Raw genomic sequence first — 16,855 nt, 5'->3', positions numbered from 1 at the left:
GGAGGTGTGGCCACTTTCTTGCCACCCTTCTTGAATTTTCCCTTAGACTTGCCCTGTTTCTTGAAACTGGTGATCTTGTTGACCATCAACACTTGGTGCTCTTTCTTGATCTCAATCTCAGCAGCTTTTAGCAGGCCAAAGAGTTCAGGTAACTCTTTGTTCATGTTCTGCATATTGTAGTTCATCACAAAGTTTTTGTAACTTGGTGGCAGTGATTGAAGGACACGATTAATACCCAGTCTGTTAGGAATTACTATTCCCAAGTCACCGAGTTTCTTCGCATGCCCGGTCATGGCGAGCATGTGCTCACTAACGGAGCTGCCTTCTTCCATCATGCAGCTGAAGAAGTGTTTCGATGCTTCATAGCATTCCACGGCCGCATGAGTTTCAAATATAGCTTTCAGCTCATTGACCAACTCATGAGGATCGTGGTGCTCAAAACGTTTTTGAAGATCGGCTTCCAGACTGCACAGGATGGCACACTGAACTTGAGAGTACCGAGCATTCCGAGTCGCGTAAACATTCTTTACTTCATCGGTTTCAGTTTCTGCAGGAGGGTCACCTAGCGGTGCATCAAGCACATATTGCAGATTTCCGCCAGAGAGGAAGATCCTCACATGACGGAACCAGTCGGTGAAGTTGCTACCGTTGCTCTTAAGCTTTTCTTTCTCTAGGAACTGGTTAAAATTGATTGGGGACGCCATCTCTACAACATATATTTGCAATAGTTTAGACTAAGTTTATGACAAATTGAGTTCAAATTTTAATTCAACATAATTAAAAATCTAGGTGAACTCTCACTCAAAACAATATCCCTCGCATTGTCTTAGTGATCACACGAACCAAATCCACCACACCTAAGTCCGATCATCACGAGACAAGGTGTAATTTCAATGGCAAACACTCAAAGTGTTCATCATATCAATCATATGATTCATGCTGTACCTTTCGGTATCACGTGTTCCGAGACCATGTCAGTACATGCTAGGCTCGTCAAGGCCACCTTAGTATCCACATGTGCAAAACTGGCTTGCACCCGTTGTATGCACTTGTTGATTCTATCACCCCCGATCATCACGAGATACTTCGAAACGACAAGTCTTGGCAACGGTGCTACTAAGGATGAACACTTTATTATCTTGATATTTTAGTGAGGGATCATCTTATAATGCTACCGTCGCGATCTAAGCAAAATAAGATGCATAAAAGGATTAACATCACATGCAGTTCATATGTGATATGATATGGCTGTTTTGTCTTTGCGCCTTTGATCTTCATCTCCAAAGCACGGACATGATCTCCATCATCTTCGGGCATGATCTCCATCATCATCGGCGTAGCGTCAAGGTCCATGGCGCCGTCTTCATGGTTGTTCACCTCATGTAGCAATTATTACAACTACTTTGAAATACTACTCAACATGAAATTTAAAGACAACCATAAGGCTCCTGCCGGTTTCCACAATACAAAAATGATCATCTCATACATATTCATCATCACATTATGGCCATATCACATCACCAAACCCTGCAAAAACAAGTTAGACGTCTCTAATTTGGTTTGCATATTTTACGTGGTTTAGGGTTTTCGAGAGAGATCTAATCTACCTACAAACATGAACCACAACGGTGATACTAGTATTGTCAATAGAAGAGTAAATTGAATCTTCACTATAGTAGGAGAGACAGACACCCGCAAATCCTCTTATGCGATACAAGTTGCATGTCGAACGAGGAACAAGTCTCATGAATGCGGTCATGTAAAGTTAGTCCGAGCCGCTTCATCCCACTATGCCACAAAGATGCAAAGTACTCAAATTAAAGACAACAAGAGCATCAACGCCCACAAAACCATTGTGTTCTACTCGTACAACCATCTATGCATAGACACGGCTCTGATACCACTGTAGGGATTCGTTGCATAGAAAACAAAAAAATTCCTACCGCGAGAACGCAATCCAAGCCAAGATGCAATCTAGAAGACGGTAGCAACGAGGGGATGATCGAGACTCACCCTTGAAGATTTCCAAAGCCTATAAGAGTAGGCTCTTATTGCTGCGGTAGACGATCACTTGCCGCTTGCAAAAGCGCGTAGAAGATCTTGATCACGGTGCCACGATCGGGCAGCACCTCCGTACTCGGTCACACGTTCGGTGTTGATGAAGACGATGTCCTTCTCCCCGTTCCAGCGGGCAGCGGAAGTAGTAGCTCCTCCTTGAATCCGACAGCACGACGGCGTGGTGGCGGTGGTGGTGGAGAACTCCGGCGGAGCTTCGCTAAGCGTGCGGGAGAGGTGGAGGAGAGAGGGGGCGGCTAGGGTTTGGGAGAGGGGGGCGCCATCCACTAAGGGGTGCGGCCACCTTGTGGTCTTAGGGTGGCCGGCCCCCTCCCCTTGGCCCCTCATTATATAGGTGGAACCCCCAAGTGTTGTCTACAAGTCTTCGAATAAGACCCCAACCCAAAACCTTCCATGTAGTAGGGAAACCTACCCAAGGTGGGACTCCCACTTGAGGTGGGATTCCCCCCTTCCATGTGGGGGGGTGGCCGGCCCCCTTGGTGGAGTCCACCTTGGACTCCCCCCTCTAGGGTTGGCCGGCCATGGGAGGTGGAGTCCCTTCGGGACTCCGCCTTCCAATTTGATTTCTTCCGGACTTTTCTAGAACCTTCTAGAACCTTCCATAAAATCTTCCGGATCATTTTATAACTTATAAAATGACTTCCTATATATGAATCTTATTCTACGGACCATTCCGGAACTCCTCGTGATGTCCGGGATCCCATCCGAGACTTCGAACAATACTTCGAACTCCATTCCTTATTCAAGTTCTACCATTTCAACATCAAACCTTAAGTGTGTCACCCTACGGTTCGTGAACTATGTGGACATGGTTGAGTACTCTCTCCGACCAATAACCAATAGCGGGATCTGGAGATCCATAATGGCTCCCACATATTCAACGATGACTTTAGTGATCGAATGAACCATTCACATACGATACCAATTCCCTTTGTCACGCGATATTTTACTTGTCCGAGGTTTGATCATCGGTATCACTCTATACCTTGTTCAACCTCGTCTCCTGACAAGTACTCTTTACTCGTACCGTGGTATGTGGTCTCTTATGAACTTATTCGTATGCTTGCATGACATTAGACGACATTCCACCGAGAGGACCCAGAGTATATCTATCCGTCATCGGGATGGACAAATCCCACTGTTGATCCATATGCCTCAACTCATACTTTCCGGATACTTAATCCCACCTTTATAACCACCCATTTACGCAGTGGTGTTTGATGTAATCAAAGTACCTTTCCGGTATAAGTGATTTATATGATCTCATGGTCATAAGGACTAGGTAACTATGTATCGAAAGCATATAGCAAATAACTTAATGACGTGATCTTATGCTACGCTTAATTGGGTGTGTCCATTACATCATTCATATAATGATATAACCTTGTTATTAATAACATCCAATGTTCATGATTATGAAACTAATCATCCATTAATCAACAAGCTAGTTAAGAGGCATACTAGGGACTCTTTGTTGTTTACATATCACACATGTATCAATGTTTCGGTTAATACAATTATAGCATGGCATATAAACATTTATCATAAACATAAAGATATATAATAACCACTTTTATTATTGCCTCTTGGGCATATCTCCAACAGTCTGGACCTACAAGTCAGTGGAAGTCTGTAGAATCCTACAATGTGTCTACTGTTCAAAGACGAACACTAACTTTTTTTTAGCAAACAAACTATCACCTGGGCTACCCGTGCACGCCGGCCTACTGGGCCTTCTATGTAGAGCCGAGCCCTTAACAAATTATGGTCCATTTAGGACAACTTTGGCGGCCTGCATCAAGTACAGCCAGGATGCTAGGGGGAAGGTATGTTCCTCCCAAGTAGTCAGAAGATACGTATACACAAGATGTACTAATAAATTCTGCAGAAAAAATAGAATATATATTAAAATCACGAACATGCCAATTGCAATCAGCCTATGCACCAACAAGATGTCGAAAGACAAATGGGATACCCAGGCAACAAAAATAGACAAAAATAAACAAAGACCCCGGCGTGGTGATCTAATTAGCGACAACCACAAGGGATTGAAATGTAGAGCGATACATGTTTTATGAATACTAATGGAGGTTCAATTCTCTACGCTATTGAGGGACTTGCTTGGTGTTCCAATAGTGGTATGAAAGTGGGGGTGGCAACGGAGGTGAAGTTCACAGTCCAACCTTTCAGGGTGAAAATCCAAGGTCTGGCCTTAATTGGTTGACCTTGTTGAAGTCATTGTTTTGAGAGTGGGGACTATCTTCAAGGTGAAAAACTAATATATTTGATCGGGCGATGACGACGTTGGTGCAATGTTCCCTTCATGGAGGCATCGCTTTTTGGAGAGTCTCAGGTGTGTTGTCTTGGTGGTGGTAGTATTATTGTTGCTAGGTGCTGAAATACTGTAGCGGGGCTTTTATTTCTTAGTTTTCTCTTTCTCTTTTTTGGTTGTGTGCATTCGTACAACCATTATGGTATTGCATTGTTGCAGTGGCTGGGTGTAATTGGTATCTTCTGATATTAATATATCCCCTTTATCCGAAAAATGCTTTATGAATACTGTTGGTAGTAAATGATTCTACATACTTCCACTGATATAATTACAAAACCCGATTCTAAGATATGGACAGTGACGCATGGTTTATGAACATCAAAGGCAACATTAAAAACAAAAGTGGGACACAAAGTGAGTCATCAAGCTAGCCACCAACAAAACATAATTTTATAAATTGTTCGAACAAGGAACAAAATAGATTGTGTACACCACAAAGCTCCGTTACTAGACATGTCCATGGCCTGGTCTAGGGCAGAAATGTTGTTGAAATATGCAGATATTGTGTAAACTAGGGTTCAACCACATCGCTGTTTGTTGGGATTTCCCCCATCCATCCACTGAAGGCTGGTTATTTCGGCGCACTCTTCTTTTCTTGGCTGAAGCTTCCAGCGGCTAATGAGTGGATGCACCTCACTAAGGGCCTATTTGTTTGGCTATGGCTGGCTGGCTGTGCGGGAAAAGCTGCTATGCACAGAAAGCTGCTATTCAGGAAAAGCAGCTTTTTCGAGTTTCACTGTTTGGCAACTAGTTGGCTGTCTGGATGCGAACATGTGAAATCTATACCTAATAATAAAAGCAAAAGGGTTTCTTGTAAGTCCGTTTTTTGTTGCCCCAAAAGTTGGCAAACATTACACCCCACTGGCACGGCCGAGTTAATAAAACGATTTGATTTGTTAAGTTCAGTTGCACTTTGTCATTGCCGCTATTCCGTAAAAACAACCCGTCACACCGCCATGCTCAAGAGGCACTAAGGCAGACTTATAAATCCCGTAATCGAAGCGATGCACTTAGCAGCAGGCATTTGTGTTCAGCAAATACTCGAGAAGAGAAAACGGATTGATAAGGGGTTGCCCGATCTTCTCAGTAAGCAACGGGTGGTGATGAACACGCGATGGTAGATGCGGATGAAATCAATGATATGAGGAGGATAACTTATATGACGCCGACGAAGTCTCTCGATTGATTCCTGATGCCAATGCAACAGCTCTCAACCCTGCAAGATATTCGATACTCCACACACTTGCACACATAGCCGCCGACCACGAAGCGGTAGATTGCAATCTTCTAATCCCCAATGAAACAGCAGATCACACAAACTTTCAGTAGCATAAAACTCCAGATCGCAACGAATTGGAGAGTTGGGATTCAATAGTTTTGCATAGCAAACAACTAAGAACTAGGGTTTATCTTAAACGTGGTCTAAGGAACTTTTGGGGCGTCCTGGGCACTTATATAGGCGTCCGGGACGACCTCAGGTCGAAAAAGTACGAAAATAACCGACCCAGAATAGATCTAGCCGAGACAGACTCGGACTCGGCCGGTCTGGGGGCCGGTCGACCGGGCCTGGGACCGAGCTAGCTGGGGGCCAGGGACCGGGTGGTGACCGGGCGACGGAATTGTTCTGCAGTAGCCCGTCCGGTTAGCATCAGCGGGACGCCCGGTTGGCGCCGGGCCGGATCCGGCGTGCCGCTCGGTCGGAACGGGCGCGCCGGCGTGGCGGCCGGTCTGACCGGATGGTGACCGGGTTTGATGTAATCTGCGTAAATAACCGACCCAGAATAGATCTAGTCGAGACAGACTCGGACTCGGCCGGTCTGGGCGTCGGTCGACCGGGCCTGGGACCGGGCTGGCTGGTTCAAACCGGGCCAGGGACCGGGTGGTGACCGTGCGACGGAATTGTTCTGCAGTAGCCCGTCCGGTTGGCATCAGTGGGACGCCCGGTTGGCGCCGGGCCGGATCCGGCGTGCCGCTCGGTCGGACCGGGCCAGGGATCGGGCGCGCCGGCATTGCGGCCGGTCCGACCGGATGCTGGGCCGGCCTGGACTTCGTCTTCCTCTCTCGCGCATGCCTCCCGCTCCTCCCTCGCGCGTCCATGGAATATCTTCATGTCCAGCTCCATGTCCAGCTTCACGTCCATCTTCACATCCAGCTGCTCCTCTCCTCCTCGTGCGATGCTTGTTTCCTCTTCATACCTGATTATACATGAGTAACAGGAATTAGGTAGTATAAAGTTCTCATCAATCAAAGTATCGTTTAGGAACAAGTTCACATGTTGTTTAAGTAGCTTCGCACGAGCCCTTGTAATAGGTCCAATCCGAACTTTATTGGACTTGAGCTTCAAAGCATCTTCATCTTCATCTTGCAATGACGGAGGTAGTACTGAGGTAGGGATGTCCTCATCATCTCCCCCCCTTCAAAAGGCGTCGACCTCGATGCTCCAAGGTCTTCTCCGTCATATGGTGTCAAATCAGCAACATTGAAAGAATTACTGACACCAAACTCATCAGGTGGAAGATCTATCGAGTATGCATTATCATTGATCTTGGCAAGCACTTTGTAAGGACCAGCACCACGAGGAAGCAACTTGGACTTCCGCAGCTTCGGGAACCTATCCTTGCGAAAATGTACCTAGACCATATCACTAGGCTTGAACAACATCTCCTTACGCTTCTTGTTCATCCTTGCAGCATTGCTCTTGCCTTTCTTTTCTATCAAATCTTTAGTCTTCACATGTATCTTTCTCACAAAATCAGCCCTCTTTGATACCTCCATATTGACTCTCTCATGTATGGGCAAAGGCAACAAGTCAAGTGGAGTAATGGGTTTGAAACCATACACCACCTCAAAGGGACACAGCTCCGTGGTAGAGTGATGAGGACATCCCTACCTCACTACTACCTTGATCCTGTTGTGAAACTCAAGTCCAATGAAATAAGGATTGGACCAATGACACGAGCTCGTGTGAAGCTACTTAAACAATAGGTGAACTTGTTCCTAAACGATACCTTGATTGATGAGAACTTTATACTGCCTAAGTCTTGTTACTTATGTATCATCAGGTATGAAGAGGAGCCAAGCATCGCACGAGGAGGAGAGGAGCAGCTGGACGTGAAGGACGTGAAGCTGGACATGAAGATATCTCATGGACGCGCGAGGGAGGAGCGGGAGGCATGCGCGAGAGGAGGAGATGTTCCAGCCGACGCCAGGACCGGTCAACCGGCCTCACCGCCGGACCACCCGGTCCCAGGGCCGGTCCGACCGGCCCCCACGCCGGATCCATCCGGTTTCAACCGGATTCTACGCTTGTGCCAACCAGGCACTATCCAGTAAGCCCGGGAGGTCCAGCCGGTCGTCGCCCGGCGCCAGACCCGGTCTAAACCGGACCGGCCGGTCCCAGGCCCGGTCAACCGGATTCCAGACAGGCCGTGTCCGAGTCTGTCTCGACCAGATCTATTCTGGGTCGGTTATTTGCGTACTTTTTCGACCTGAGGTCGTCCTGGACACCTATATAAGTCCATAGGACGCCCCCAAAGTTGGGTTAGACCACGTTTAAGATAAACCCTAGTTCTTAGTTGTTTGCTCTGCAAAACTATTGAATCCCCTACACCATATTGCTTGATATTGTGTAGATCTGAAAGTCTTGTGTGATCTGCTGTTCCATTGGGAATTAGAAGGTTGCAACTTACCGCTTCGTGGTCGGCGGCTACGTGCGCAAGTGTGTGGAGTTACGAATATCTTGCAGGGTTGAGAGTTGTCACATTGGCGACATGGACCAATTGAGAGATATCGTTGCGTCATACAAGTTATCATCCACTACATCGCCGTGTTCCTCCGCTGCTATCACCCCGTGATCATCATCAACCCCGTTGCTTACTGAGAAGATCGGGCCACCCCTTATCATAGAGTGTACCGCCCTGTTGTAAGCAAACTCCACATGCGGCAAACACTCTTCCCACTCCTTCAGGTTCTTCTTGATCATGGATCTCAACAGTTGTGACAAGGTTCGATTTACCACCTCCGTTTGACCATCAGTTTGGGGATGACAAGTACTACTGAAAAGTAGCTTTGTTCCCAGCTTTCCCCAAAGTGTCTTCCAGAAGTAGCTCATGAACTTCACATCACGATCAGAAACAATAGTCTTTGGGACTCCATATAGACGTACAATCTCCCTGAAAAACAGGTTAGCAATATGCGACGCATCATCGCTCTTTTGGCAGACAATAAAGTGTGACATTTTAGAAAATTTGTCCAGTACCACAAATATAGAATCATGGCCTCTCTTAGTACGCGGCAAACCCAACACAAAATCCATACTAATGTCCTCCCAAGGTGTAGTAGGTGCCGGTAAAGGAGTATACAAACCGTGAGGCTTCAGCTTGGATTTGGACTTGTTACAAGTAATGCACCTCTTCACATACCTGTCCACATCCCGCCTCATCTTTGGCCAATAAAAGTGGTCAGCTAGCATGAGTAGCGTCTTCTCACGCCCAAAGTGACCCATCAAACCTCCAGCATGTGATTCCTGCAATAAGAGCAAACGCACAGACGATTCTGGAACACATAGTTTGTTAGCTCTAAACAAGAACCCATCATGTATGTGATATTTTTCCCCTGCTTTACCAATAGCACACAAGCGATATGGTTCAGCAAAATCATGATCAGTGGCATACAAATCACATAGTACTTCTAATCTAGGAATTTTAACATCAAGATGAGTTAATAGCATAGTTTCCCTAGATAGAGCATCAGCAACAATATTATCTTTTCCCTTCTTATGCATAATAATGTATGGAAAAGACTCAATGAACTCAACCCACTTAGCAAGACGCCTATGCAAAGTAGATTGGGCTTTCAGATATTTCAAAGCTTCATGATCAGAATGTATGATAAATTCTTTTGGCCACAAATAATGTTGCCAAACCTCAAGAACTCTAATTAAAGCATTCAATTCTTTATCATATATAGGATAGTTCAACTTAGCACCAGAAAGTTTCTCAGAAAAATATGCAATTGGGCGACCCTCTTGCATCAACACACCACCAATTCCAATACCACTAGCATCACATTCAATCTCAAACTGTTTATTGAAATCAGGAAGTGCAAGCAACGGTGCAGAAGTTAACAATCTTTTTAGTTCATCAAAAGCATGATCTTGGGCAACGCTCCACTCAAATGCAACACCCTTTTTAGTCAATTCATTCAAAGGTGCAGCAATAGTACTAAAATTGGCCACAAATCTTCTATAAAACCCAGCAAGACCATGAAAACTTCTTACTTGACTCACATTCATGGGAGTAGGCCAATTTTGAATAGCTTCAATCTAAGACACATCTACTTCTACTCCATGCTTAGAGACAACATAACCCAGAAATATGACCCTATCTTTGCAAAATGTGCACTTCTCAAAATTACCAAAGAGTTTATTATCACGCAACACTGGCAAAACATGTCGAATATGTATAGTATGATCAGATTCATTGCGGCTGTAGAGTAATATATCATCAAAGTACACAACCACAAATTTGCCAATAAAATCACGCAAAACATGGTTCATCAGTCTCATGATAGTGCTAGGTGCATTAGTTAAACCAAAAGACATTACTAACCACTCATATAAACCAAATTTTGTTTTAAAGGCTGTTTTCCACTCATCCCCTTCTTTCATCCTAATTTGATGATAACCACTACGCAAATCAATTTTAGAGAAAACAACAGCAGCACTCAATTCATCTAGCATATCCTCTAAACGGGGAATAGGATGACGATATCGAATAGTAATATTGTTAATCGTTATACAATCTATGCACATACGCCATGTACCATATTTCTTAGGAACTAGAATAACAGGAACAACACAAGGACTAAGGCTTATGCGGATATAACCTTTGTCGAGTAGCGCGTGTACTTGCTTCTGTATCTCCTTCGTCTCTTCGGGATTCGTCCTATATGGCGCCCTATTGGGCAGCGAAGCACCGGGGATCAAATCGATTTGATGCTCAATACCATGCAATGGTGGTAGTCCTGCGGGTACCTCCGTTGGAAACACGTCATGGAATTCCTGCAAAACATTAGAAACACCAAGAGGAAGAGGGGTCATGTCGTTAGAAACCAAAACCGTACCCCTGTACATGAGCACAAGAGGCATGGTTGTAGGATCCTCACTAAATTCACTCATGTCTTGTTTAGTGGCTAATGAGACTAAGGAATTCACTCTCTCACTTTTCGTTATATCACTCACAGAATTACCAATCTAAAGATGCATCCTTCAAGTTTACTTCAATTTTCTGACGAGACTCATTGACAATTTGCTATGGTGACATAGGCTGTAAGTTAATTTTCTTGCCCTTGAACTCCAAGTGATATGTATTGGCGCGGCCATTGTGTTGCACAGAACGGTCATAGAGCCATGGCCGGCCCAACAGCAGGTGACACACCGTCATAGGAACCACATCAAAATCAATGGAATCCTTATACGGTCCAATCTCAAAATCAGCACGCACCATGTGGCTCACCTTCATCTCACCATTATTGCTCAACCACTGAATATAATATGGATGCGGGTGCGGTAGATACTTCAGTTTCATCTTGGCACATAACTCTTTGCTTGCTAAATTGCGACAATGCCCGCCATCAATAATGACATTGCAAGCTTTATCAGGACCAACAAGTGCCTTTGTTTGAAATAAATTGCAGCGCTGTGTAGATGCACTTGACTGCACATTAAGAACACGTTGTGACACAACAATAGTTTGAGCTTCAGAAGGATAAGCATCAAAACCATCACTATCATAATCATCCTCATCTGGAGCATTTGGATCAACATCATCTCCAGTCTCATACTTATTGTCTTCATTAATAATCATAACTTTGCGGTTAGGAAAATCTCTCTTGAAGTGACCCTTGCCACCACATGTATGACAAGCCATATCGCGGTTGCGCGCTGTTGACATGTTAGAACTAGTTCCACTTGCTGCAGGAACGGGCTTCTTTATGTTGGACACATTGGAGACTGGCTTGCTAGACGAAGTAGGAACATCCGCAGGGCGCGATGATGGCGCCGTGGAGGGTGGCGCCCTAGGCGTGTATCGCCCAGCTCCCGTAGCACGACCCTTCATTTGCAGTTCTTCAACCAACTGTGATTCAGCTTCTCTTGCATGATGTAGTAGCTCATTCATAGTAGTGTAATTGTGATGACGCACAATGCCTTTGATGTTAAACTTGAGACCATTCAGAAAACCCTGTAGTGTCATCTCAAGAGACTCACAGACACGGGCACGCTGCATAAGCATCTCCATGTAATAAGCATCAACCGTCATTACACCTTGCTTCAATTGGGTCAACTTGTCAAAAATGGAACGCAAGTAATTGGTAGGTACAAAACGAGCTCTCATTGCCGCCTTAATAGCACGCCATATGATAATAGGCAGCTCACCATCTTCTTCTCGAGCACGAACAAGTCCATCCTACCAAGTCAAAGCGTAGCCATCAAATTCAGAGGAAGCAAGCTTGATCTTCCTATCTTCAGTATACTCATGTAAACGTCATAATCTCTCAATCTTCAGCTCCCATGTGAAATATTCTTCAACATCAGTACCTCCTTCAAATATGGGAATTGAGAACTTGGGCTTACCCAAACCATCTTCTTGTTGTTGTTGTGGAAGAATACGTTGGGCTTTGACGGGGACAAAACCACGACCACGGAGACCATCAGCAACACCACGGCCAATACCATGACCCATACCACGTCCTTGAGCATTAGCAGCATCCGCATTGTCACCTTGCACACTGCCATCGTCATCAGGTGGTGGTTGTTGTGGTTGTACCATAGTACGTATCTCACCAACGACGTTAGTCAAAGTTTGTATAGATGCTTGAAGAGTCGTCATCGATGTTTGAATGGTGTTAACCACTGTAGTAGCTTCATCGGCCTTCAAGTGGACACTCTGAATATCCTTGTCCAATGCTTCATTAGCAACACGGATTTCACGATGTAGATGATCACGAAGTGCCTCATATTCCAGCCAAGTAACTGTTGCAGCTGGATCCTTCTTCTGCATCACATCAACATCCTCAGAAGACATGATTAGTAGGTTAGTGCACTAAACAAAAATCTTTGGTGGTACTCTCACAACTCACTCAAAACTGATAAGAAAGGTAAATCTTACCGCTCCAAAGTGAATTAGTATTGCTTACCAACTTGGATTGACGGACTAGTGCACGGATGTAGCGAAGCGAATATCAAGGGTATAAGAACAATCACACGACAAAGCAGGATATATGTAAGGCTGTAGGGAGGCTACCTATTTGCACCAATAACAAGCTCTAGCGCTGACCGTATACAACCAATGATACTCACACAAGGCGATAAATGTGGCAAAGCAACTATATGTAGGAAAGGTTGCAATGCACTAGAGAGACGCTAGGAAAGCTCAACGAGACAGGCACAAGATTGCTCAACTACAGGTGCAGTAAAGTAAACTTAGGACTTCACTTGATTCTACTAATACTTCACTTTTCTTTTTGGATTTTCTCTTTTTGTATAACACGCAACTATATAACTCTTTTTGCTTCTTTTATATTTTCTCTTTTTTTTATGACTCAACTCCTTAATAACACGGCCAACAGAAATTGCAAAGCACCAATAACCTAACGAGCAGCCTGTCGAGCGGTAAAACTAGTCTCTTCTGGGAAAGTTCCTAGTCACTTATATCGATAGGATGTGGCTCTAGTTTGGACAACACACACTGTATGCTATGTGGACTCGGAGTAACAAAAACTGAAACTAGATGATAGCGGAAACTCAAACCCTAACAATACTAGATGAAGAAAAAGAGACGCAAAAACAACTACGAAAAGCAACTAAAACTCGAAATTAGTGCAATCTAAGGTTATGGCAAACCCTAACTCTAACTTTTTATGGCTTTTTCTGGATAGGAAACACTCACAACTCAACTATGGGGTGGATTGTGGATGGCTTACCGAGGAAACGATGAAATCTGATACCAAGATGATAAGGGGTTGCCTGATCTTCTCAGTAAGCGACGGGTCGTGATGAACACACGAGGGTAGCAGCGGATGAAATCGATGATATGAGGAGGATAACTTGTATGACGCCGACAAAGTATCTCGATTGATTCCTGATGCCAATACAACAGCTCTCAACCCTGCAAGATATTCGCAACTCCACACACTTGCGCACGTAGCCGCGGACCACGAAGTGGTAGATTGCAATCTTCCAATCCCCAATGGAACAGCAGATCACACAAACTTTCAGTAGCATAAAACTTCAGATCGCAACGAATTGGAGAGTTGAGATCGCAACTAAGAACTAGGGTTTATCTTAAACGTGGTCTAAAGCAACTTTGGGGGCGTCCTGGGCACTTATGTAGGCGTCCGGGACGACCTCAGGTCGAAAAAGTACGAAAATAACCGACCCATAATAGATCTGGTCGAGACAGACTCGGACTCGGCCGGTCTGGGGGCCGGTCGACCGGGCCTGGGACCGGGCTGGCCGGTTCAAACCGGGCCAGGGACCGGGTGGTGAGCGGGCGACAAAATTGTTCTGCAGTAGCCCGTCCGGTTGGCATCAGGGGGACGCCCGGTTGGCGCCGGGCCAGATCCGGCGTGCCGCCCGGTCGGACCGGGCCAGGGACCGAGCGCGCCGGCCGGGCTGACCGGATGCTGGGTTGGCCCTGACTTCGTCTTCCTCTCTCGCACATGCCTTCCGCTCCTCCCTCGCGCGTTCATGGAATATCTTCATGTCCAGCTCCATGTCCAGCTTCACGTCCATCTTCACGTCCAGCTGCTCCTCTCCTCCTCGTGCGATGCTTGTTTCCTCTTCATACCTGATTATACATAAGTAACATGACTTAGATAGTATAAAGTTCTCATCAATCAAAGTATCATTTCGGAACAAGTTCACCTGTTGTTTAAGTAGCTTCGCACGAGCCCTTGTAATAGGTCCAATCCGAACTTCATTGGACTTGAGCTTCACAACAACTTCATCTTCATCTTGCAATGACGGAGGTAGTAGTGAGGTAGGGATGTCCTCATCACGGATCTTGACTTTCAGACATGGTACGACACAAAGTGCTTGACTAGAACCGAGGAGCATTCATCCGCGCGCAGCAGATGGATCAAACCATTTTACGTGAGCCGCTTCGAGATGATCCATCGACGGCGGCAGAGACCGGAGAACCCTCGAGTGCAGGCCCCACGTGCCCAGTATGTGCTAGAGCTCCTGGCTATCGCCTCTCCTTTCCACGGGAGTCGAGCGCGCAGCTCACAGGAGCGGCCGCCGCCGGAGGAGCGGGCGTACACGCCATGCGATCGGTCTGCCTGATTCGCGCGAGGGGGCGCTTCACCGTCGCCATCGACGGCCGATGCCCGTGCCCCTGCACTATTCCTGCCGCCGGCCAGTTCATGTGGTCTTCCCCGCGTATCTCAGGCTCTCGGCCACATCGGGTACCCGAATGCAGCGCCCGCCACGGGAATCCACCATGTGAAGCGACAATAGTCCACCCCGCGCCACCGGAGTCCACCAAGCCCGGGCCGGGTGTCCACCTCGTGGGGCCCTGGAGTCCTTGGCTTGTAAGGGACGCGGCAGGAAGGAGATTAGACGGCGCTCATCGTGAAGGGCGGCATGGGACCTTGACGAGGCTCATGGGGTCGAGTTGTTGCAGCGAATGAATGCACCGGTAATTGGGGAAACAGAGGTGGTAGGCTGTGTTTGTGTGATTGCTAGAAATTTAGGTACAGTGCCTGACTGTTGAGTCTCTGGTTCCTTGCTAGCCCTTCTACCAATTTGCGGCATTAAAAGCGCAATGAGGCGTGAAATCTAATATTTCTATGCATGGTATTGTAATAGAAAAAAACTTGACCACCATCAACGAAATCTTTTCTAGAAAAAAGGGAAGTGTGAACATTAATGGTCTTTTAGAGGTTTAATTATTTGTATCTCCCGGTGCAACGCACGGGCACTTTTGTTAGTATCTAAAATACCCAGACTTCAGAGAACATCTATTTGTGTTGTGCTATTTAAGTATACAAGATAGCATACCACTAACAGTCATTATACTGGGAGATAGAAAAAGACTATCCATTGGTTCCCAAATCGCAATTTTCCTCCAGGACAATGGACGACATCTTCGTGTCTGCATAATCCACTAGTTATTCATCTTTTTTTCGTGTTTGACTAGTTATTCATCTCAATCTTCCTAATCTAGCACTAGTAATACATCCTGCAGCAGTCAGCGCGGAGGTCTGACTCTAGATGGGAATCTTGGGGTCTTGTGGCCAGCGGCTTGATGGCAGGGAGCATGTCGAAATTGAGCACATGCGGGCTGTGCGTAGAGCAGCAGACGGCGGCAGAAAAAGCACAACCAGCAGCGAAGCAAAGGGGGCGGACGAGCGCCGGCAGCGGGCGAGGTGACATAAGGGGAAAAGACGCATGGAGAGAGAAGGTAAGGCAGCGGGAGCGCTGGGAATGGGCGAGGACGGTGAGAATCGGCCGGATACGGAGAGAAGAGACAGCGGGTTACCGCGGAAGGTCGCCAGCGGCAGCATACTGCCGTACCGCGGAAGGTCGCCGGCGGCTCGCGCTTTGTGTTCTCGACGGGGAAAAAACGATTCGGTCCAGGAGGTGGATTGGCAATATCGCTTAAATCTATCTATCTATACCTAATAATAAAGGAAGTAAGGTTTCCGTGGTTCTGTCCGTTAAATACGCTTTGGTCCACCTTATTTGCGCCTTCGTCCACCGTGCCTTTGTTCGCTCGCGATCTATTCATTTAGAAAACCAATCGGTTCTACAACGCCTTGTTTCTGTTGGTTTTGGCTGCCGTGGAGGAAAACAACTCCACCTTAATCGTGTAGCAGGCGTATTTCCTACCCAGCAACCCTGTTCCCTATATATGGGGACCACGATATGAGACAGAGAATACGAGATCGATGGAACCTCAGGAAAAATATCCTGCACTCCACGCACGTCGCCCTAAGCCATACCCTTGCTGCTGCCATGAGGCGCTCGTTGGTCACGGACACCCCGAGTTCCATAGCCGTCGAGGCGTCGAGCCACCATCGCCGACTAGCGCCGCACGACGCCTTCCTACTCCCCATGATGTCCAACGTCGACCGATCGGTTTAGGGCTTTCCTATTTGGCTGGTACCTATAAACGCCATACCGGCCGGTGACCCCCGAACAGAAGCAAGTTTGCCAACACAAAGCAATACGAAGTGTGGCCTGTGTTGCGCACCTTCTCCGATGACCCGTACGCCGCCACCGGAATAGACCTTTTTGAGAAGACAATCATGGTCGTGATGCCCACCATGGCGTCGCCAGGCGACGCCAGCTACATGTTCATGATGTTCCCAAACAACCGATGCCAGCACACGCATGCAACGAAGGACTTCAAGCACAAACACTAGCTAATTCATGGCGTCAAT

This window comes from Lolium perenne, chromosome 7, assembly GCF_019359855.2.
Source record: "Lolium perenne isolate Kyuss_39 chromosome 7, Kyuss_2.0, whole genome shotgun sequence".
Taxonomy (NCBI): domain Eukaryota; kingdom Viridiplantae; phylum Streptophyta; class Magnoliopsida; order Poales; family Poaceae; genus Lolium; species Lolium perenne.
This window is presented reverse-complemented; position numbering follows the sequence as displayed.